Consider the following 22718-nt stretch of genomic DNA (forward strand, 5'->3'; position numbering starts at 1 on the left):
TCTGCCATTTTGGATTCAGTTCATCAGAATGAAGCTCCCAGCTGACCCTTTCTGAACATTAAAGCACCGTTGTCAATACTGAACCCTGTATAAACTCCCTCTTAATGTTCCACTTCCACACACCCAAGGTAGGAATGAGAAAATGGATGTTCTCAAAGTTTCCAACTGTTCCATTGCCAAGCATCTCCGTGAATGGATCCAGGTTAAAATCGATCTAAAGCTCAATTAAACCATTAAATCATTGGCCAACAGGGGGAGATAAAGTCCAAAATTATGTCTGACATAATGTTCATAAGTTGTAGGAGCAGAACTTATTTGGCCCATCGAGTCTGCTCTGCTGTTCAATCATGGCCAATCTATCTTTCCCTCTCAACCCCATTCTCCTGCCGGCATCTCCATAACCCATGACAGGCAGATGCCGCCTTCCAAGCTGGAGCTCCTCCAGCAAGTTGCTTTTTGCTCAAAAACACTTTAACAACAGTTTTAAATATCATGGACAAAGTTACAATCAGAAGTATTTGCAATATCTGTGTGGGAATAACTATCAGAACGGTAAACTTTCCTAAGGGCAGTTAGGAATAGTCACCTATGCTCGTCTCATCAGTCACACCTAATACCCCAGGGCAGATAAATATATCAGAAGCTTCTCTGAACCATTTACACGCTTTCAGAGGCTTGGCAAAGAATGTCAACTTAGCTCAAAGAGAAGTGCTATTGAAAGTGTTATTTTTCACTTCCTGACATTGCGTTTGAAGGCTCTGGCTTGTGTCTCGCTTGCAGTTAAGTGTGTCCAGGGGTCAGACAGTATATTACATACGTCGCTGAGTTTAAAGCTGGCACCGCCCAAATGCTCAAAGAGATGTAATAAAGTGGAGACACCATATAACCATATAACACCATGCGATGCTGCTGCAGTAGATAGGAGTAGATAGGACTGTTCCGTGAATTTGTGTAACTTTGCCGGCATGGCAAACGGGGCAATTCTTGCATACCGCCTAGGTGAGGTCTGCTGTATGATTGTATGCAAAACAAAGAAATTCAATGTACGTCATAAGATCATGAGGAATAGGAGTAGGATTTGGCCATTCGGCTCATCAACTCTACTCCATCATTCAATCATGGCTGATCTATCTCTCCCTCCTAACCCCACTCTCCTGCCTTCTCCCCAATAAAGTATCATTGAATCATTGAGAATTCTGGAAAAGACATTCCGACTCTCCCTTACGCCAATATCACCACTCCTCTCCAGCCTGTAAACTACACGGTTGACCCAGGACTGTGCCTGGCAGACAAAAGCAAGACTGAGGTGTACAGAGAGATGAGACGAGATAAAAATGATTGTTAAAGACCAGATAGCACGAGGATGGAGTCGGAGACGGTGATGGATGCAACAGAACGATAGGAGGGGAGAAGGTAGCGGGATTCAGCTTACCATTCATGCTGTCAACCTCGACCTCCACCCTCACTCGCTGCCCTCCTCGACACCTACCTACACATCCAATTTAATATTGCATCCTAATTGCAGTCCTCCTGTCATTCTCGAGGCTAACATACAGATAGTCGCTTCTATCCTTTCAGGTAGTCTATAATTTTGTGCATTCAAATCTAGAGCGGCAGAAAGTCTGGATAACATGCTACAACTTCAACGTACGTAGTCTAGTGCCCTGCTGCTTCGTTGAAACTGTTCAATCAGGAGAGCAAGTTTGATGGCAAGTTTGAGGACAACAATGCAAGCAAGCCTGAGCAATGCAGGAAACGTGCCAACAGATAACAGCATGTAGTTTACAGCTAGCCTTGGATGTCAACTTAGGCACATGAGTCAAGCAGGAATCCGTCCTAGGCAAAATCTAATCCAGAACAGACACAAAACGAATGTAACCTCTTTTTTCTCTCCATGTGTTGTAGCTCACAAGTATGACAGAATGGGCGGCACAGTGGTAGAGTTGCTGTCTTACAGCGTCGGAGACCCGGGTTCCATCCTGACTCCAGGTGCTGTCTGTATGGAGTTTGCACATTCTCCCTGAGACTGTGTGGGTTTTTCTCCGGGTGCTCCAGTTTCCTCCCATACTCCAAAGATGTACAGGTTAATTGGCTTTAGTAAATTGTTCCTAGGGTGTAGTGTATGGGTGATCGGTGGTGGGCATGGAGTCAGTGGGCCAAAGGGCCCATTTCGACACTACAGTATATCTGTAACTAATCTAATAATTCTACAGATCCAGCACAACAATGTTGAAGTGATCACTGTCATTTAAAGTCTAATTCTGAAGGAGTCCCCCTTTACAAATAAAACCATGGATAAATACACTGGGCTAGTTGAATCAGGAAAGTAAATCAGAGTGTAGTCTGGATCTATTTTGTTTTTATCTTTCTTTCTTTCAAAATTGCTGGGTTTTGGAAAGCTGATTGGCCTTGGTGCTCATGTACAGTACGATTTTACTGACTTGTATACAAAAAACAAAATTCTCTGTGCCCAAGTATTAGGTGACAATAAAGTACCATCGAACCATTGAAAGATCTGCCCAAGATTTGTTTAGAACTTGTACCTCTTGCAATGCTGGAGGGGGAAAGGAAGAAGAATACTCCATGGAGATGGAGGAAGGGAGGGTTGGGTAAAAATGAAGTCTATGTAAGATTCATGTGAACAGATGCTGGTTGGTGTCAACTTGCTAGGCCGAAAAGCATGGGGGCTCTTCGAATAATTTGAACAAATCGCGGTGCTTTAGTCAAATTCAAAGTCGGGATGGGTGGGGGTTAGATCAACAAAGTGCAGGGCATTCAGAGGGAACGGGAATGGGGAGGACGGGCCAAGCAAGAAAGGAAACCTGTCTGGCGAATGGTGTGAGCAAGCAATTTGATTCACAATTGCAGGGAATGAATGGCATTGAAATGGAGTCATAGAACATGGAAACAGGCCCTTCGGCCCAGCTTACCCATGCCAACCAAAGTGCCTCATCTACACTAGTCCCACCTGCCCGCATTTGCCCCATATCCCTCTAAACCTTGCCCATCCATGCACCTGTCCAAATGCCTTATTAAGGACCAAAGGCCTGATCCACAGGGAGAGGTTGAATAGGCTAGGGCTTTACTCCGTGGAGCACGAGGATGAGGGGTGATCATACAGAGGTGTACAAAATCATGAGAGGAATAGATCGGGTAAAACACACACTAGTCTTTAGCCTAGTGTAGGGGAATCCAGAACCAGACATAGGTTTAAGGTGAGGGAGGAAAGATTTAATGGGAACCTGAGGGATCACTTTTTTTTACACAAAGTGTGGTATGTTTGGAACAAGCTGACAGGGGAGGTGGTTAAGGCAGGTACTATTGCAACGTTTAAGAAACATTTAGACAGGTACATGGATAGGGTGTTTGGAGGGAAATGGGCCAAACGCAGGCAGGTGGGACTAGTGTAGAGGGGGCATTTTGGTCGGCATGGGCAAGTTGAGCCGAAGGGCATGTTTCCATGCTGAATGATTTTATGACTCTAAATATTATATTTTCTGACCATCTCCTCCACCAGGTCATTTAGCACCCTTTGTGCGAAAATGTTGCCCCTCAGAGTCCTGTTAAATCTTTCCCCTCACACCCTCAGGTTCTTGATTCCTCTACTCCGAGTAAAAGACTCTGCACCAGCCCTTTCTAATCCCCTCATGGATCTTATACACCTCTACAAGATCACCTCTCATCCACCGACACTCCAAGGAATACTGTCAGTGCTGCCCTACCTTACCCTATTGCTCAGGCCCTCGATTCCTGGCAACATCCTCTTAAGGGCGGCACAGTAGCGCAGAGGTAGAGTTGTTGCCTTACAGCGCCATAGACCCGGGTTCAATCCTGACCATGGGTACTGTGTATATGGAGTTTTGTACGCCCTCCCTGTGACTGCTTGGGTTTTCCCCAGTTTCCTCCCACACTCTAAAGACATACAGGTTCATAGGTTAATCGGCTTCGGTAACAAATTGTAAACTGTCTCTAGTGTGTAGTATATGTCTAGTGTATAAGGTGATTGCTGGTCGGCATGGACTTGGTGGGCCGAAGGGCCAGTTTCGGCACTGATCTCTAAACTAAGCTGAAATGTTGTTCTTTGATTTGCCCCAATAGCTACGAAATATTAAAATGAACACTCAATGCATAATCTCAGAACGGCTGTATTCTTTAATCGGCACGAGACACCAGTCATGCGTGCGGGTTTGGTGAAGAGAAGAATTGACTGTGACAGATAAAAGGTCATCTTGTGCGTTGGAGCGTACATTAACTGGGAGAACAGAAGCGGAGACTGCGTACAGGACTGGTGCATCCTGATCTCATACTGCACATCAGCACTGCGGCGACACAACGCCAACCTTTACCGCGTCTTCAGAAAACCACATCTGCACAGTCCCTGAAACAGCTGCCAGGCTGACCTCGGGCACTGCACTAACACACAGAGAGGAGGAGACTGACTTGAGCCACAGGTGCAGGGGACTGCAGTGTGACACAGAAAGCAGGGACACATTTGGAGAGACCGGCACTAGGGAAGAGGAAGGAAAATTCAGGGGAGGACACTGGCTATGGGGGAGGACTCTGCCTCCGTTATGTCAACATTGCCACAGAGCTGCTTTCACGAGTCTGTTGTAAGAGGAGCTGACACAAGGGAGGGGGCAGAGGAGAGAGGGGGAGAGAGAGGGGGGGAGAGAGAGAGGGGGGGAGAGAGGAGGGAGAGAGAGGGGGGGAGAGGGGGGGGGAGAGGGGGGAGAGAGGGGGAGAGAGAGAGAGAGAGAGAGAGAGAGAGAGAGAGCGAGCGGGGGAGAGAGAGAGAGCGAGAGGGGCGAAGAGAGAAAGAGAGGGGGAGAAGTGAGAGAGGGTGGGTGAGATACCGGCCTACAAAGTCGGGAGAGACCTGATAGAGGGAGAGGGAGAGGGAGGGAGAGGGAGGACAGAGAGGAGAGGGGGAGGGAGGGAGAGGCGGAGAGGGTGGGACAGTGGGAGGGCTGGGGAGGAGGGAGAGGGGGGGGGGGGGGGGAGGGGGAGGGAGGGGGGGGGAGAGGGAGGGAGAGGGGAGGGGAGGGGGGGGAGGGAGGGGGATTTTTGTGAAGGGTCTTCTGGGGTGGGGGGGGGGGGGGGGGGGGGGGGGGGATTTTAAGCATGCTCTCGAAATTCTGTCCGGATTAAAGGAGATGCCGGACTATCAGTTGCCGCAACATCGGTGAGGGACCTGTATGTAGGATCCTGCTTTGCTGCATGGAATGTTTCACTGTGCACAACGATGTAACAAAGACAAAATGCCACAGATGCCACTACACGAATCCCTGGAATAAGTGTTTGACACTCACACTTTTATTCATGAAATAAAGATATTAGTCTTCAACATGACGATGATCGAGGCGCAGGAATTAAAGCCACAAAAACAAGTTTTGGCGTAGCAGGTGAGCTCAGTGTCCTTGCACTTCACGACTCTGCACCTCATCAAAATCAGACAGATGGAAGGAATGTTTCAGACAGCTGTTAATGTCGTTAAATAATCTAGTTTTGACTATTTCCAACACTATTGCAGCAGCCACAACTTTTACTGTGTAAAACTGCCCATAAATCAGCATTAATTAGCACTAGTTGGAAGCCCAAACACTAAGGTAGCAGCAACGGTTGCTGTGGGGATTCTCCAGAAGGAAATCTGGGCGGGATTCAGATGGAGGAATCTCCACTTGGCTCTTGCTCTGTGATGGGGGGGGGGGGCTCACTATATGGTGACTGAGCAAAAATGCTGTGGCACTGATATATTACTTTAGACTTTAGAGATAGAGTGCGGAAACAGGCCCTTCGTACCACCGAGTCTGCGGCAACCAGCAATCACCCATACACTAGCGCTATCCTACGCACGAGGGACAATTTAGAATTTACAATTTTACCAAAGTCAATTAACCTACAAACATGTACGTCTTCCAAGTGTTGGAGGAAATCAGAGCTCCTGGAGAAAACCCACGTGGTCACAGGGAGAATGTGCAAACTCAATACAAACAGCACCGTAGTCAGGATCGAACCTGGGCCTCTGGCGTCGTAAGGCAGCAACTCTACCATTGTGCCACCCTTTCCAGAATGCAACATTAAAATCAAAACCACCTAATGTTGCAAAGAAATGCCTTCTTGTCTAATAAGAACCACCCTATCGTCAACTAGAGAGTGGTCCTGAGCTACCATCTACCTCATTGGAGACCCTCAGACCATCTTCAATCAGATTTTACCTTGCACTAAGCGTTATTCTCTTCATCCTGTATCTGTACACTATGGACAGTTCGATTGTAATCATGTATAGTCTATCTGCTGACTGGATAGCACATCACAAAAAAAGACTTTCACTGTACCTCGGTACAAGTGAACATAAACTAAGATGACTAACTAACGGAGGCAGGCATTCACTGTGTCACAATTCTTGACACCAGTCTGAGATATTGGCTTTGTGTTAACATGTATAGGAGATGATGTAATAACAATCACATTTTATCACTTGTGGAATTCAAAAGCAATTGAAATAATGCAAAACATCCTGCAGGCACTAAACGTTATTAATCAGTCTTAATCATTTAGATCAATATTTAGCTGTTGACTGTGATCTTTGCGTATGCCATCAAGAGTGCATCCCATTCTTAACCTTGCCTCATTTTCAATGCTGAGACTAATAACCATGTCATCAGTTAACCCACCGACTTTAGGATCATTTACTGCTGTGGATAAAACCAAGAGTGAAATGTTTATGATCTCACTCCATGTCTTGGCCAGAAGGGCATTACCTTCTGTGACAGGTCAAACTGTTTGTTGAGAGCAGTGCAAACAGTTCCTCATCAGTCAACAGAACACACGTATCAGGCGGCGACAGAAATAAAACAGCCTCACCAAAGATTCAAGCCACCTCCTGGCAATCTCTCGTGCTAGGTTCCAGCTGCTCTCTGGAAAAATCTACCGGCCTAACAGGACTACAGGATAAACCGTCCAGAATAAGGTGGCACATCATATTTTGTATTTAGCAATTCACAGGTATTGGGCAGCAATGATAAATAAGAAAGAATAATGAGAAGAATAGTACAGCAACCTCTTCGGAGTAAAAATAAAGTCTTGTGTTTATATCCGCAACTTTCTTGCATAACCGATTATGTGAGATTCCCGTCCGCTTGCACTCTTTTAGTGAGTGCAAGCAGATGAGGCTGTTTTCACTGTTTGTCTGGAATTTCATCAACTTCCTTTTATACAGCACCATAATATATCGTTCACCCACGGCACATCACGAGCATCAAAGAAAACTGGACATTGGGCTGCATATTATCACGTGTAACGAGGTACAGTAAGCTTTTTGTTGCATGCTAATCAGTCAGCGGAAAGACTATACATGATTACAATCAAGTGTACAATCAACTGTACACAGTGTACAGATACATAATAAAGGGAATAACATTTAGCGCAAGATAATGCCCAGTAAAGTCCGATTAAAGATAGGCCGAGGGTCTCCAGTGAGGTAAATAGTAGCCCAGGACCGCTCTCTAGTTGTTGATAAGATGATTCAGTGGCCTAATAGCAGCTGGGAGAAAACTCTTCCTGAATCTGGAGGTGTGCATTTTCACAGTTCTGTACCTCTTGCCTGAGATTGGACAGGGGAGAAGAGGAAGTGGCCAGGGTGCGACTTGTCGTTGATTGTGCTGCTGGCCTTGCCGAGGCAGCGTAACGTGTAGATGGAGTCAATGGAAGGGAGGTTGGCTTGTGTGATGGTCTGGGCTGCGTCCACAATTCCCTGCAATTGTTTTTGTGGTCTTGGATGGAGCTGTTCCCAAACCATGCTGTGATGCATCCTGATAAATAAGCCATGGATTAAATGCTTAGTCCAAGTGTCAGAGGGCAAGGAGAGTCTTAGAGGTGGAAAGCAAGGATGGTTTAGGAAAGGAATTCAAGAGCTTATGGCCCTCACAGCTGATAGCATAGCCAGCAAATGTCAATTCACTAAGTGATGGGCGAAAGATCAGACTGGGAGGAGTACAGGTTTCTCAAAGAGGTTATTTGTTCAGAGGAGAAAAGTTTACAAGAATGATCCCGGGAATGAGTAGGTTAACATATGATAAGCGTTTGACGGTACTGGGTCTATATTCGCTGGAGTTTAGAAGAATGAGGGGGAACCTCATTAAAACGTACAGAATAGTGAAAGGCTTGGCTAGAGTGGATGTGGAGAGGATGTTTCCACTAGTGGGAGAGTCTAGGACTAGGACTCCCCCATCCTGTCTCTCTCTTTCTGTGTTCTCATGAGAGATCAAAAGAGATAGGAGTAGAATTTGGGCATTCGGCCCATCAAGTCTACTCCACCATTCAATCATGGCAGATCCACAATATTTCTTTCTCCTAACCACATTCTCCTACCTTCTCCCCATAAACTCTGACGCCCATACTAATCAAGAATCTGTCTATCTCTGCCTTAAATATATCCACTGACTTTGCCTCCACAGGTTTCTGTGGCAATGAATTCCACAGATTCACCACCCTCTGACTAAAGAAATTCCTCCTCATCTCCTTCCTAAAAGAATGTCCTTTAATTCTGATTCTAGGGTCAAATGACAGTCTCTCACAGAATAAAAGGATGTACCTTTACAAAGGAGTTGAGGTGGAATTTCTTTAGTCAGAGTGTTGTGAATTTGTGGAATTCCTTGCCACAAACGGCTGTGGAGGCCAATCATCGGGTGTTTTTAAAACAAAGATTGATAGGTACTTGATTTGTAATGGTGTCAAAGGTTACATGGACAAGGCAGGAGAATGGGCTTGAAAGGGAAAGATAGGTCAGCCATAATTGAATGGCGGAGTAGATTCAATGGGCCGAATGGCCTCATTCTGCTCCTGTGACTTATGAAGGTTCTTCGAACAATTAGGAATGCTGAAGGTATCTAAAGGGTTGCCACCAATAAAATGATTAAAAACAAGGGAGTCATCCTAGCCACAGGGAGGGCGACATATCTAGTAGGGCCACAGCCTCAAATTGCCAGACCTGGGGTCAACTAAACATTGTGGTTGTTTGTTTGTATTGTATTGTATTGTATTGTATTCAAATTTATTGTCATTGTCGCAATTTGAGACAACGAAATGAATTTCCCTTACAGGCAGTATCATAAAAAAAAACCATAAATAAATAATAAATAAATAATAAAACATATCAAAAATAAAATTGAAAATAAAATTGAAATTGAATTAAAAAAAAGACAAACACAGAATTTCCATGACACAACATAACATAAATGGCACCAAGGTGAGGATGGCACCATAGTCCAGCCAGCCTCCCCCCCGTGTTCATCCGTGGTCGGGGCCTTCCGAGCACCTGCAGTCGCCGCCCCGGGTGGCCCGATGTTCAGGCCCTCACGCCGGGCTGGTGGAACGCCGATGCCGAACCCCGACGGAGCGCATCCTCCTCCTCAGCGGCCCGGACCTCCTGATCAGCCGCCTCCCGCTGCCAGAGTCTGCAGCTCCTGAGTCCGCAGGCCGAGCCGGGCAGAGTCACAGGACCCCGCGCTGTCCATCAGCGCGCCCGCATTGGGATTCAGCAAACCGCAGCCAGGATGTCGGTTGCAGAGCTCCGCACTCGGGCTCTCAGACGCAACCCCCGGTAGCTCCATCATGCGATGGTGCAGCGCAGTCCCGCACTGCGGAGCTCTGGTCGAGACGGCGGAAAGCCCGCGGCAATCCAGGTAGGTAGGCCGCGTGGGGGGGGGGGGGGGGGGAGGGTGTTCCAGCGCTCGAATAATAGTCCCGCCGCTGAAGCGGCTGAAGGACAGTATCCCCCGCACCGTGCCCTCTTCCCCCACATAAAAACACCAAAAAAACACAAAAAAAACACACTTTTACATAACTAAATAAACAAAAAAACAAAAAGATACCGGGCTGTAGGTGGAGGCTGCTGGCACCAGCGTCACTGGAAGTACAATCAATAACATTCAGTGCTATCAGCGTTTGGAGTTTGCACATTCTCCCTGTGATCACATGGGTTTCATGTGGAAATTCCAGTTTCCTCTCCCAAAGACACACAGGGTGGTAGATTGTGTGGAAAGTAACTGCAGATGCTGCTTTATGTCAAAGATGGACACAATGTATTGGAGTAACTCAGCGGGTCAGTCAACATCTCTGGAGAAAAAGGATGGGTGACGTTTTGGGTCGGGACCCTTCTTCAGATTGAAAGTTGCCAGAGCAGATTTGTTCGCATTATGGGGTCCACCCTTCCTGGTTCAACTGTTGTCGGCCCCGATTTGTCCTGGCCTTTTCATATCTCCAGTTCCTCCCTACCTCCGTTCACTTTCAGTCTGAAGAAGGATTCCAACCTAAAACGACACCCATCCTTTTTCTCCAGAGATACTGACCCGCTGAGTTACTCCAAATGCTTCATGTCTATCTTCAGGGTGGTAGGTTAATTGGCCACCATATTACCCCTCATGTGTAGCTGAGTGGTAGGATGTAGGAGAAGTTCAGTTTAGTTTATTGTCACATGTTCCGAGGTACAGTGAAAAAGCTTCTTGTTGCATGCTACCCAGTCAGTGGCAAGACTATACATAATTACAATCGAGCAATCCACAATGCATAGATACAGGAAAAAGGGAATAACGCTTCGTACAAGATAAAGTCCAGTAAAGTCCAGTTAAGATAGACCGAGGGTCTCCAATGAGGTAGTTGGTAGCTCAAGATCGCTCTCTAATGGGTGATAGGATGGTTCAGATAACAGGTGGGAAGAAACTGCCCCTGAATCTGGAGGTTTACGTTTTCACACTTCTGTACCTCTTGCCTGATGAGAGAGGGGACAAGAGGGAGTGACCGGGCTGATAATGTGTAAATAATAATGTGGAGAAATGCGGAGAAAATGAAAATTGGATTAACGTAGGATCAGTGCAATAGGGTTGTTGATGGTCGGCACGGACTCGGTGGGCCGGTTTGTATACTGCATTCCCTATGACACAAAATATTTGAATGTCAATCTGTGCCTCTGAACAGGTCTTGGAAATGCAAACAGGTTCCTTCACTATCACACACACACACCTAAAAACATGATATGCAACTATGACTATGTCCCTGTCAAATTGAACCATGCCAGGAATTGGACTGGACTCCACCACTCAAAATTTATCCTTGGGTCATTCTCACATTGCACACTGGACATTTGCATACCCAGGGAACTGCCATTATTGGCCCGCCATATCTTCACTCCTCACTGACATAAATGCACAATTTATCTCATATCCTTCTTATCAAACCACACCATCAGTTCACCAAGTAGGAATCGGGAGAGGAAGAGCCCCGAGAAAATTTCTAGGCAACACAATTTGATTGGCAAATTGTCCCGTGATAAACATCCTGACCTAGAGAGTACCCACCCACAATCTGATCATTTGTAGCCACTTAACTGATTGTGAACTACTCCCATGTCACCCCAAAAGCCACAACCTCACTCACACTTCCCACCCTAAATGGGAGGGTTGATTCCTGCCCTGCAAAAATCAACCCACCATTAACACCATCACCAAGAAAGTGTCTCTACCCAAAACATCGCCTATTCCTTCGCTCCATAGAGGAAGAAGGGTCACAACCCGAATCATTGCCTATTCCTTTGCTCCATAGATGCTGCCTCACCCGCTGAGTTTCTCCAGCTTTTTGTCTACCTCCTATTTTAGTTTAGTTTAGTTTAGAGGTACAGCGTGGAAACAGGCCCTTCAGCCTATGCTGACCAATAATCACCCCTACACTAGTTCTATCCTACACTAGTGACAATTTACAGAAGCCAATTAACCAACAAACCTCACGTCTGGAATGTGGGAGAAAACCACACAGAGAAAACCCACGTGGTCACAAGGAGAACCTGCAAACTTCATACAGACAGCACCTATAGTCAGGATCGAACGCAGGTCTCTGATGCTGCAAGACAGCAACTCTACCACTGTGCCATCCATTGAGCCCATATTTTCAGCTCATTTCAACATAGCAGCTATTAGTGGCCTGCAAAAATATGAAGAACATCCACACTGCACTTGGCCTCGCCACTTCCCAATAGAGAGCCCTCTTTCAGGCTGACTCCCTGTTCAGTTTCAGGTCAGTTCAGTTTAGTTTATTGTCATGTGCACTGACATACAGTGAAAAGCTTTTTGTAGTGTGCTAACCGATCAGCAGAAAGAAAATATATGGTTACAATCGATACATTTACAGTTTATAGATGCATGATAAAGGAATAACGTTTAGTGCAAGGTAAAGCCAGCAAGTTCGATCAAGGATAGTCCGATGGTCACAAAAGAGGTAGATAGTTCAGCATCGCTCTCTGGTAGTGGTGTAACCCTGGCATATCTCCTGCACCCATTGGAATAAGGTCTGGGAACTAATGGAAGTGAAGAACAAATTCCTTGCAATTGCTAGAATGGATCTGTTTTGCTGCGACTTCAGTGAACAGATTTGGAATGGATTTTGGACTACACCGAGTCAAATAATTTGTGTTCGGCCTTTTTGATAGGGGGCCAAGTGCAGTAAATATTACAGGCTGCTGAAGACTGTCCCATATCCAAACATAAGGGGATGAAACAATTCCGAACAGCAAATGAGTAAGCTCCAATGATATGTATGTATGCATTAAATAAACAAAGAATGCATGTTTGGCAGGCACAAAATCTGTATTGTGAATTCCTATATTACCATGATGTTTGTTCACCGAATACCTGCAAGGTGCTCTACAAGCCGTCCATATTCACCACATGAGGCATCAGTCACCTCAGAACCTAGAGAGCTGGACTGGCAGCAAGCCATCTATGATCCTAACAAACCGCCTGTGAAAAAGAAAAATCTTCACTCACTATATGCGTGTCGCCAAATCCCCTTTCATACACCTCCATATCCTGACCAGTCAATTTGTCAACCAAATGGCTTATTCTCCCCTACACGGTAGACAGAAATGCTGGAGAAACTCAGCGGATGAGGCAGCATCTATGGAGCGAAGGAAATAGGCAACTTTTCTGGTCGAGACCCTTCTTCAGACAATACATGGTTTTGTATTCTGGGTCTGAAGAAGGGTCTCGACCCGAAACATTGCCTATTCCCTTCGCTCCATAGATGCTGCCTCACCCGGTGAGTTTCTCCAGCATTTTTGTCTACCTTCGATTTTCCAGCATCTGCAGTTCCCTCTTAAACACTCCCCTGCACGGTAATCAGGTTCCCCAAGCTTTTCAGCTTACATAGCCGTTCTCTACCAACTTATTCATCCAATCTGAGTTCCATGAATGTGATTTTTTCTTTCCCCTTCTAGTGAAACAAAAAGGTTATAGATCCACCATAGGCAATGCAAATAGTTCTGAACGTAAGCATACATCTCGCTACATTTTGCCATCATCCTAACATTAAAAGTGACTTCGCAATCATCCATTAACAGGGCATTTGTTGCCAACACTGGAGATAGAGTGAGGCGAGTGACTGATGCCAAAGAATCAACTGAACAGCAAACAAGTTTAATTTACTCAAAAAAAAAACCACTTTATATAAAAGAGCAAAGAAACTAACCATGTCAACTTCGTTCAGTTAAGCAGGGTTTTAAATCCAGAAAATTGCAAGAATAAACAGCGACGTGTAAACTCTGTGCAAAGTAATCAATCATAATTACAGGTGCAAGTACGGATGCCAAAGATAGACACAAAATGCTGGAGTAACTCAGCGAGCCAGGCACCATCCCTGGAGAAAAGGAATATTGTTCCCAATGTTGGGGAAGTCCAGAACTAGGGGTCACAGATTAAGGACAAGAGGGAAGTCTTTTAGGACCGAGATGAGAAAATCATTTTTCACACAGAGAGTGGTGAATCTCTGGAATTCTCTGCCACAGAAGGTAGTTGAGGCCAGTTCATTGGCAATATTTAAGAGGGAGTTAGATGTGGCCCTTGTGGCTAAAGGGATCAGGGGGTATGGAGAGAAGGCAGGTACAGGATACCGAGTTGGATGATCAGCCATGATCATATTGAATGGCAGTGCAGGCTCGAAGGGCCGAATGGCCTACTCCTTCACCTATTTTCTATGTTTCTATGTAAAATGCTGGAGTAACTCAGCAGGCCAGGCAGCATCTCTGGAGAACAAGGACGGGTAATGTTCGCCAAGTTTAATTGACTGGGAATAGATCACACAGGCTGGCTGTTTCATCGACTCCATATGCAGCCATCTTTTAAAGTTGCCCCAAATGTCTTGGGTGGAAATTTGATCGCATGGTATGATATTACACCATGTAAAGTGGAAGGAATCCTCCCCTGCTTTTGTTTAGCAGACATGAGCAATTCAAGAGTGGTGTTACAATTTTTCTTTGTATGCTTGGGCTAATAAAAAAAAGTGAAGTAAAGATAGACACAAAATGCTGGAGTCACTCAGCAGATCAGGATTTGGAATAAATTAACATCTGCTGTTCCTTGTTTCTACATTCTAAAAAGAAAAGTAATCTGGGCTCCAGCCCCAGTTCATAACACATCTGATTCACCATGTTAACCCCTTCCCCAAATGCAGCTTAGAAAAGTCAGGAAGGAACTGCAGATGCTGGTTTACACCAAAGATAGATACAAAGTGCTGGAGTAACTCAGTGGGTCAGGCAGCATCTCTGGAGAAAAGGAATGGACTGAAGAAGTGTCTCGACCCAAAGCGTCACCTATTCCTTTTCTCCAGAGATGCCGCCTGACTCGCTGAGTTACTCCAGCACTTTTTGGCGATCTACGGTTAGATTAATCGTGCTCCTCCATTGTCCTTTGCAGTCCTGGATGATGAAATGATTTGTTAGCTGCGCAGGTCCATGGCATAGACATGGAATGTGGTCAGAGATCTCAGCGGGCTCAGCCCCCATCAGCAAGAGATTTGCAAAGGTGGGGTCATCAATTTCCATGGCTGGTCCATGACAGTGTGGGAGAAAAATTTTGTCTGCTGGCTTATACTTCAAGATACTGCGCAGAAAAACAGGCCCCCTTCACTCCACTGAGTCCAGGCCGACCAGCGATACCAGCATGCTAGCACTATCCCACACACTAGTGACAATTTACAATTTTACCAAAGCCAATTAAGTTACAAAACTGTAGGTCTTTGGACCCAGGGCGGAATCCGGAGCATTTTGTGGCGACACATAGGGTTCACAGGGAAATGGACAAACTCCATACAGACAGCACTGGATATGTCAGGATCTGTTAGCTGAGGGTCCTGGCATAGACATTGTAGGGCAGCGGGCTCAGTCCTGCTGCGCTCACTGTGTCACCCAGTCATGTTATCCCCCCCCCCCACATCCGAAGGACATGTGGGTTGGTAGTTTAATCGGCCACTGTAAACTGAGTCCTGCTGTGTAGGCGAGTGGTAAAACCTGGAGGATGTAATTAATGAGAAAGTGGGGAAAATAAAAATGTGGTCAGTGTAAGATTATTGTTGAAACAAGGAACTGCAGATGCTAGTTTACCAAGAAAAAGCCACAATGTGCTGGAGTAACTCAGCAGGTCCGACAGTATTGCAGGAAAACACAAAATGGTGACATTTCAGGTTAGGGCCCTTCTTCAAACTGGCAACATATTGTTTTTTGGGGCTCAGTCTGAAGAAGAGCCTGACCCAAAATGGAACCTAACCATGTTCTCCAGGAATGCTGCCTGACCTGCTGAGTTTGTAGCATTATTGTTAGTAGGTGCTTGATGGCCAGCATTGACTTGGTGGGCCGAAAGGCCTGTTTCTACTGTTTCACTTTGTGATTGTCTAATTGAGGGTGACTGGTACACATGTGGAACTGCTACCATAGTATGGACCCTGCTGCAGAGGAAGGAATAATATCAGGAATAAAAAGGAAATTCCTCAGGGCAGTCAACAAGTTAGTCTCGTGTGTACACAACTGTGTTTGGGTTTAGTTCCTCACAACAGCAAACAAAGCTGCTGAAGCATACTTTGCATTGTAAAAGCAGCCCCCAGAGATCTCACTGGGAGATCACTATTGCTGAATCCACTGATGTTCTTCTTCCTGCCAGTATTTGCTGCAAATAATCCTTGGCACCTCTGCTTTGTTCGGGGACTGCCTCTGGGCATTCCTGGTTTCTCAATAAATCAGGAATTCTTCCATCCCATGATGGAATTCAGCCAGGAATGAAGCAGCCACAGTTCTGCGCCATCTGTAGATGTTGAAACTGTGCTCCCTTGACTCAATTCCCCGCTTCAAAAGTATCAGTGCTTCTAACACTGATCACTGGGGAATGTCACTCTGCACATCCATCCAGTGTGGAGAATAAAAAGTAACCATTCACTGTTATTCTCGGTTTTCATTACCTTGGTCAATTCTGTGGACTTAACTGCCACTGGTCTTCTAATTCCATGGGTTCCAAAGGGGATTGGCAGGCAGAAGATAGGACAGTTCGCTGAATTTTTGCAACTTTGTCGGTGCCAGAAACGTGATGACACTTGTGTACTGCCGCCTAGGTGAGGTCTGCTATATGATTTGACCAGTGAAATGCAAAACCAAGCATTTCACTGTACCTAGGTACACATGACAATAAAGTATCATTGAATTGAATCATTGAATTGAAAGATAGCACCAGTATTTCCATTATTCCTGCACCAATTTAGGACCTCATATAGACATCAATTTTCACTTGAGCTCGGCCAACCTTTGAAGAATTTGCTGTGCAGCATTTGTTGAAACCCTTTATAATTTCTCTACCTTCTTCTGTAACTTAACATTGACAATACCCTCTATTGTATACCCTCTAGTGTATAGAAGAGAGATTGAGCAACTGTCCATATGGTGCCAGCACAATAACTTGGCCCTCAACACCAGCAAAACCAAGGAACTGATTGTGGACTTTGGAAGGAGTTGGATGGGGACCCACAGTCCCGTTTATATCATGATGGTTGAAAGGGTCAAGAACTTCAAATTCCTGGGCGTGCACATCTCTGAAGATCTTTCCTGGTCCGAGAACACTGATGCAATTATCAAGAAAGCACATCAGCGCCTCTACTTCCTGAGAAGATTACGGAGAGTCGGTTTGTCAAGGAGGACTCTCTCTAACTTCTACAGGTGCACAGTAGAGAGCATGCTGACCCCTTGCATCACAGCTTGGTTCGGCAACTTGAGCACCCTGGAGAGGAAAAGACTACAAAAAGTAGCAAACTTTTCTTTTAGTTCTATTTTATTATTTCATTTTATTGTATGACATGTTTTTATGTGAAGCACTTTGAGTCTGCCTCGTGTATGAAATGTGCTATATAAATAAAGTTGCCTTGCCTTGCCTTGCCTAAACACTGCCCAGTCCATCATCAGCTCTGACCTTCCTTCCATCGAGGGAATTTATCGCAGGCGCTGCCTTAAATAGGCTGGCAGTATCATCAAAGACCTACACACACCTGGCCACACACTCATCTCCCTGCTACCTTCAGGTAGATGGTACAGGAGCCTGAAGACTGCAACAACCAGGTTCAGGAATAGCTGCTTCCCCTAAGCCATCAGGCTTTTAAACCTGGCTCGGACAAAACTCTGAACATTAATAACCCATTATCTGTTATATGCACTTTATCAGTTTATTTATTCATGTGTGTATATAATGGTTTAGGGACACATTGATCTGTTTTGTAGTCAATGCCTACTATGTTTTGTTGTGTTGAAGCAAAGCAAGAATTTCATTGTCACATCAGGGACACTTGAACTTGAACTAGTGCTTTAGCATTAGGGCGGCATGGTGGCGCAGCGGTAGAGTAGCAGCCTCACAGCATTTGTAGAGAAGAGACCCAGGTGTGATTCAGACTACGGGTGATGTCTGTATGGAGTTTGATAATCCTCCCCGTGACCACGTGGGTTTTCTCAGAGAACTTCTATTTCCTCCCACACTCCAAAGACGTACAAGTATGTAGGTTAATCTGCTTGGTGTAATTGTAAATTGTCCCTAGTGTGTGTGTGGGATAGTGTTAATGTGCGGGGGTCACTGGTCGGTGTGGACTCAGTGGGCCCGAAGAGCCAGTTTCCGCACTGTATCTCTAAATTAAACCAAAACAAAAAATGCACATAGTTTAATGCAGTAAACACTATCTGCGCAAGCATGATGTATCTGTGTGTGGTCAGAAGTGCCTGGTCCAATTTCCATTGCAATCATTTCCCACTTTGGGAAAATAAAATCAATTTTCATTCATGCAGCTCGCAACCTAATTGCATATTATTTTTGGACATGAGTGAAATCTTCGTACGGTGGTGAAGTAAAGGTTACAATTTTAATTAAAAGCTTGCATCTCAAGGATAATTTCTGTTCAAGCATTATACATAGCCCTCTTAATTATATGCAAGTCTTATGCCAGTTCTTGGTGGGGTTACTGGATGGAATACAATGGACAGACAGAATTTACACACTAGGCTCCCTGGATGTGGGGTGGGATGGATGACATTAATACAAATCAGCTCAAACTAGTCGAATTGTTGAACTCTATGCTACCCAATAGTAGAGTTACTCAAAAGGCAACTATGAACATAATAATTGATGGAAAAAGTGCAGCAAGTGACCAAACACAGTATCCGTTATTATAAAGTCCAAATGATTGAGTGCTAGGCCTATATCCAAATAGCTACAAAGGTATAGACATAAAATGCTGGAGTAACTCAGCGGGCCAGGCAGCATCTCTGGAGAAAAGGAATAGGTGATGTTTCTTCTTCAATCTGAAGAAGGATTTCGACCCGAAACATCACCTATTCCTTTTCTCCAGAGATGCTGCCTGGCCCGCAGAGTTACTCCACCTATCTTCGGTGTAAACCAGCATCAGCAGTCTTTCCTACACATTAGGTACAAGGTATAATGGCTCATAAGTCATAGGAGCAGAATTAGGCCATTCGGCCCATCAAGTCTACTCCATCATTCAAACACGCCTGATCTATTGGAGAAACAAACAACTGCAAATGCTGATTTATACCAAAGATGAACATTCCAGCACTTTGTGTCTATCTTTGGATGATCTATCTTTCCCTCTCAACCTGCCCTCTGTCTGTAGAATTCTCTGCCTCAGAGGGTGGTGGAGGCCAGTTCTCTGGGTACTTTCAAGATAGAGCTAGATAGGGCTCTTAAAGATAGCGGAGTCAGGGGATATGGGGAGAAGGCAGGAACGGGGTACTGATTTGGGGACGATCAGCCTTGATCACATTGAATGGCGGTGCTGGCTCAAAGGGCCGAATGGCCTACTCCTGCACCATTTGTCTATTGTCTCTCCCCGTAACCTTTGACACCCTTACTAATCAAGAACTGGTGCCGAATTGTCCTGTACCTTCTCATACCTCTAGTTTCCCTTTCCCCCGACTCTCAGTCTGAAGAAGGGTCTCAACTCGAAGTGTCACCTATTCCTTTTCTCCAGAGATACTGCCTGACCCGCTGACTTACTCCAGCATATAGTGTCTATCTTCAGTGTAAACCAGTATCTGCAGTTCCTCCCCACACACTAATTGTCAATCTCCTCTTTAAAAATATCCAATGCTTGGCCCCCACAACCATCTGTGCCATTCTGGGAAGGATAAGGGAAACAAAACAGCCTATTTCACCTGGTAAAAGGTGTTATTTCCATTAGGAAAACACAACGTCTCGTTGCTTGTAATGAGTTAATCAACGGAGCTATGTGGAACAAGAAATGCTAAAGGAATGGACTTGGCTTGACAGCAATTTAAAAAAGTGTTTATTTTATTAAAAGGTCTTCTAAATATCCACACCAGTAAACAAAAAATAATCTGGGTGGCAGAAATGAGTTTGGACTTTTAAGCACGACTCCACCCAAACTAATCCTGTTTGGTGGTGTATCCACCCAGACCCAACCCATTAACGTCGACACCTCTTTAATGTGAGTTGAGCAGGAAACTCCCCCACTCTTGAGTCATGTTGACATTTGCATCCAAATAAAGAACTTTGCTGATATTCTCTTCTGCCAGGAACAAAACCTCCAACCTTCCCACCAAAATGTGGGCAGAATTGTATCTTCATCAATTTCCTCGCTAAATATTATTTCAGAGTAAGCACAAGATGCTTATTCCTTTGCCTGTTCGTCCTCGGTCTGCAAAAATCTGCAGCCAAGGAAGGGAAGGGAAGGGAAGCTTATCGCAGGAATTAGTAATTGTGGAAAAATCAGTCAAGGTTTCGAGTCAAAAATTCGTAACTGCTATCTGGAAATCTAACACTGCAGCTTCCTGCCTGAGCTCTGGATTCCTCGTGAAACAAAGGAGTCTGTTATTTCACATGGGTTCCAAACCCAACCCCAGTTCAACTTAACTAGTCAACTCTGGGTGTGTTTGACATTTGACCTGACATTTGCCTTCCCCTCCCCCAAGATGGCAATTTCCATCTGTAAAGCAACTGTTAAGTTTTCTGGCCAAGCTGGTTTCAAAATCCTCAAACAAAGCAAGATCACTGTAGCAAAAACAAGCTATTGCGTGCAGTATGTTTTAATGTGGACCTTTGTTTTTCATTCCGAAGAGCTGTCACATGATTTCAATGTTATAAAATGTAGACACTAACTGGAACTACTTTTGGTCAGTAATTATATGAGATAGCGATCGACCAGCTCAGGTAATCTCCCACCATACTCTGAAATCTTATCTTTAAAAACACATTAGACCGCAGCCGACAGATGAAACTTCAGACAGGTGATAGTATCTGGAAATCGTTTCACATATTTTAAGACTAAATTGTATCATACAAATACTCTACAAGCAATGTGCTGTTGTAATCAAGTGTGCACGGACTCTCCTCCCCTCCTGCAAGGCAGATCAACAACCATACCACATCATCTTACGCTCACAAACAGATATGTATTGCTGCCTCCCTTTATAAAAGCCGCGAATTACGTATCTTTCTGCATTCCTGTATTGACAAAAATGCCCGTGTCCACATCAAATATCGAAATAAAAAGGCGATTGGTAGCACCAGTATGTGTTTGCATTCTATGCTCTAAACCTCTGCCTTGTACGTTCAGGAGGTGAGAGGAGTGTGTGATGATGTGGACGTACAACCACTCCCCCTTCTGTATAGCTTTGCTGCGGCCAACTATACATTAGCAAGGTAGTGGTCAGAAGGTGAGAAGGTCAGGCTTTGCACCGTGTGTTGCTTTAAAACCCCCAGCTTACAGAGGCATGCGTGAGCAAAGGGCGGTGTTCGGCAGGGCAAGGTTATAGCAGTGAATATGAAAACCAGAGAGTTTCTGCTCACATGGCAACGTAACTAGAACACAGTTTGATGCCACCGGAGTACAGTACTCCTATTTTGGTTTCAGCATTCCTAGGCTGTGAAGCGGTGATTCCTCGGACCGAACAAGCTTCCCTCTGTCCACCAGTCTCTGAAAGTGTCTACTGTCAGTTCCAGGCAATACCCCAAAATCCAACACAGCACCTCTTCAGCTTCCCAGCTCTGCTTCGACCAGAAACACTGCTTATCAATTGACAGACGCACATCTTTGCTGCTGATTACGATATGTAACACTGAGTTTATCTCGCCTCCCTCTCTCTCTCTCTCACTGCCACTCCCACATTTGCACCCCTCCTGATTCCACGCTACAGCCCAGCAAACCAAAATGCATTCAAGCCATTGAGATTTCTAAACGCCCGCTGCAAAGAACTGCGAGGAAAACAAACCAAAATACAAGTCAAATTCGAGCTAACCATTGCTCTCACATTTGCCACTGCCATTCTGTTGTGAACCAGTCCAACACAAAGAATGGGAAGAAAGAATAATGATAAAGCGCTGACCTGGTAAAAGGTTGCAGAGGAGAAATATTTCCTTCCCTTATACAGTCTCTTCTCTCTCAGCTGCTGCCTGCAGGAAATGAATGGGGGCGCACAGAAGACTGTTGTACTTGCAAATGACTTACCGGAGTCACATGATCCGGTTAATGTGGGGTGGGAGAGTGGGTGGAGGCTTCATAAACAACAGAGGACAATATACCCTAAGCCTAACTAGCATGCATCGAATTACACAGGGGCCCCATTGTAGGAGGTTTCCGAGTAACCCAATCAGTGTACAACATTAAGGGACCGTGGGCTTCCTGAAGGAGCTCCCTGCTATTTTTATTTATATCTCCACGCAGACATACGCATTAAAACCAGGCAGAACAAACTCAGAGACGACACGTTTGTACATATTACACACGCATATAGATGCACGTACAAAAAGAAAAGGATACAATTCATTACTATCTGTAAAAAAAACACAAATTTCTATCCCAATATTTGAACAGCTGACAATGCATTTACTATTTTAACATCAAATGCTTCAAAAGTGACATTGGTTACAGGACATATTTAGTTTTTTTTAGCGAGATCTCTGTGCTTTTTTCCATGACCACCTTTCGCCTCCTCTTTTGCAAAGAGCCTCCCACAAACCTATGTGGCCGCAGCTCAAAGTCAAAAATACCCTTCACAGTCTGCGAACTCCCTCTTTAGCAGAGCCATGTGTAAGTATTTAGAATGAGGTTAAAATAGGTGGCTGGGGATCTAAAAAGACCGTATCCCGTCCTGTTATCCTGGCTGCGTTTCAAATATACCTGCTTATATACTTACAACATTATTTCTCTGAGTTGCATTACGTTAGACAGTGTATACCCACATGACACTGTTTAATATTAAAAGGTAAAATAAGCAGAGCACACTTTCACGACACCTTTACAACGTTGTTCCAATTGAAGAAGCGAAAGCTATAATAATTCATGCAAAAACACATTAAAAAGAGGCTGTCCAAAAGTTCTGTGCATATTGAAAGATATTA

The 22718-nt window shown here is 45.0% G+C and overlaps 1 protein-coding gene across 5 annotated transcripts in view; it reads right to left on the bottom strand.

The window, feature by feature from the left end:
• klf12b (Kruppel-like factor 12b) overlaps positions 1-21866 on the bottom strand; it is a 242257-nt gene extending 220391 nt beyond the window's left edge. For 2 of the 5 annotated variants that reach the window (XM_055636724.1, XM_055636725.1), the window contains exon 1: positions 21704-21866. The gene's annotated coding sequence lies outside the window, so the exon portion shown is untranslated. Of the gene's footprint in view, positions 1-19513; positions 19526-21703 lie in introns of those variants that run through there. The other 3 variants (XM_055636723.1, XM_055636721.1, XM_055636722.1) reach the window with 3 other exon arrangements.
• Positions 21867-22718: the final 852 nt, after the last annotated feature.

This window comes from Leucoraja erinacea, chromosome 6 (genome assembly GCF_028641065.1).
Source record: "Leucoraja erinacea ecotype New England chromosome 6, Leri_hhj_1, whole genome shotgun sequence".
Taxonomy (NCBI): Eukaryota; Metazoa; Chordata; class Chondrichthyes; order Rajiformes; family Rajidae; genus Leucoraja; species Leucoraja erinaceus.